The sequence below is a fragment of the Penaeus monodon genome, chromosome 30, assembly GCF_015228065.2.
Source record: "Penaeus monodon isolate SGIC_2016 chromosome 30, NSTDA_Pmon_1, whole genome shotgun sequence".
Lineage (NCBI taxonomy): Eukaryota > Metazoa > Arthropoda > Malacostraca > Decapoda > Penaeidae > Penaeus > Penaeus monodon.
In genome coordinates this window covers 37,311,552-37,313,433 of record NC_051415.1, presented here as the reverse complement: position 1 = coordinate 37,313,433, position 1,882 = coordinate 37,311,552, and the positions used below count along the sequence as shown (strand labels likewise).

General features: G+C 44.1%; 1 protein-coding gene across 2 annotated transcripts in view; it reads right to left on the bottom strand.

The window, feature by feature from the left end:
• The window catches only part of LOC119592772 (solute carrier family 22 member 21-like), a 38,759-nt gene extending 37,851 nt beyond the window's left edge, over positions 1 to 908 (bottom strand). Inside the window, exon 1 of one of the 2 annotated variants that reach the window (XM_037941703.1) lies at positions 231 to 908. The gene's annotated coding sequence lies outside the window, so the exon portion shown is untranslated. The remainder of the gene's footprint in view (positions 1 to 230) is intronic. The other variant, XM_037941704.1, reaches the window with a different exon arrangement.
• Between the last annotated feature and the right edge of the window lie 974 nt (positions 909 to 1,882).

Below are 1,882 nucleotides of genomic sequence, written 5' to 3'. Positions count from 1 at the left end.
GGAAAAAGATAAGATTCTTGAGCAATCGTTTTCATTCAGACCGTCGCCTGGTGCGTATCCGGCAAAATGACCTCTATGTGTTTAAGCTACAAGACTGGAATCCGCGTGCCCACTCGGGCCTCGGGTTCAAGTGCGAATAATGTGAGGGAAAGCACAGAGAGACCTTGCATTGTGCGTCCACAGGTGTGTTTTGCAGGCAAGAACGAAGTCACGGTTTGAACTGGACTTACACTCACATAAACTTGGTTGGAAGCCTCGCCCGCAGACAGAACCGACACAGACGTCACTCTTGTTCCTCGGGAAGGGCGGAGGGCGAGATGCCGAACTTGAGTTTCACACTGATTCACTTATTATTATAAACACATCCGTCCGCTCTCACAGCAGCTTGGCTCGTTTATAATCCATCTTTTGTTTCGTATCGTGTATTATTAAACGACCTACATCAGCGCTGCATTGAAATCACCAACAACTATTTCCCTGAACAATGAGGATTGTAGTTCCCCGGAGCCTCGCAAAGCAACAACAGCCCCCAGTGACGAGGGTGGTTGTAATTCTGTACAACTCGCACTGAACCGCGTAACCCACTGTACAAAGCTGCCACACCACCGCCACCAACACCCACTGTCCTTCCCCACAGATGCCATCTAGCGCAATATACCATTTCCTTTTCGTTCATATCTGTCGCAGAAACTATGGGAAAAGTTTCAACTTTCTAGAGGGTCCTCTCATTACTTTCATCTCTATTCGTAACTTGATAATCTAGAAAGAAAAACATGTCGGGGCAGTTCAAAGTAGACATAGATTATGTAAATTTGAGCTCAGCGGATATTTCCCGTGTAGTATTTCGCTCTTTTGAAAGCCCATTCACAAAAAATGGAGTCGATGCGACCGAAATGCTGCCCAGGTGGAGGACTCCTCGCTACAGAATTTAGCAAGTCGCGAAAAGGACTCCGCACTTTTTTCCTGCGGAGTAGACGCACTATTTGCGGCAACTCACAATGAGGTTGCCAGTTTATTTTTCTACAACTAGAGTGGGATGAGCGACGTTTCTCAATTTATGGCTGACGGAATGACCTGGAAATTTCGTCTTGCCAACAGAAAGTGTATCAAAATAAGAGACAAGTAACCTGACCTTGGAATTGGAAATACTGATCTGTAAAGAGAACTATGTTTCAAGCGCCAGCGCGTAGAGCAGATTCCAGCTCGCGGGCATATTGGGTGGAAGACAGGAAATCTCGACCGCCGTATTCCGGCATTTGTTTGGGACGTGAAAGGAGATTCTTTGGAGTCGGTGTTCCTTCAATTTCCCATTTTATTTTATTTTTATTTTTCTCTCTCTCAGCGTCATATTTTCATGTTGGAAGAAATAAAATACTAACATGTGCAGAACACCTGTAAGATGGAGAACGATTTTCCACTTCCTAGCAATGCAGTTCTTTTCTCACATGCGATGATACGCGAAATGTATCCACTAGAAACACATTCTTTATTACAGAAATGCGGCCACACATACGGATACACGTGTCAAATGCACTCCTAACCATACGGATATTTATACGCATATAGTACAGGAATGAGTGTTTATGTAACACAACGGTTGGTTGTAAACGGAGTTTTTTTTCTGCATTGGCAGCACATAGGATAACCGCGAAGACAATGCTGGCGGACTCATCACATGGTTATGTCGTTAAGCCGACGACGGATTCATCAAGGATGCGGTGCAGAGCAGTTGCACTTCTAATCTATATGCTCAGTGATTTCTGCATTTCTTGTTTGATCGAGTTGCTGGCCCCTTATCAAGTCTGAACTGGAACAAATATATCATTTTCTCAAAATGATATCACTGAAAGCATTTATATTCAGCATCAAAGAAGGTTGTTTT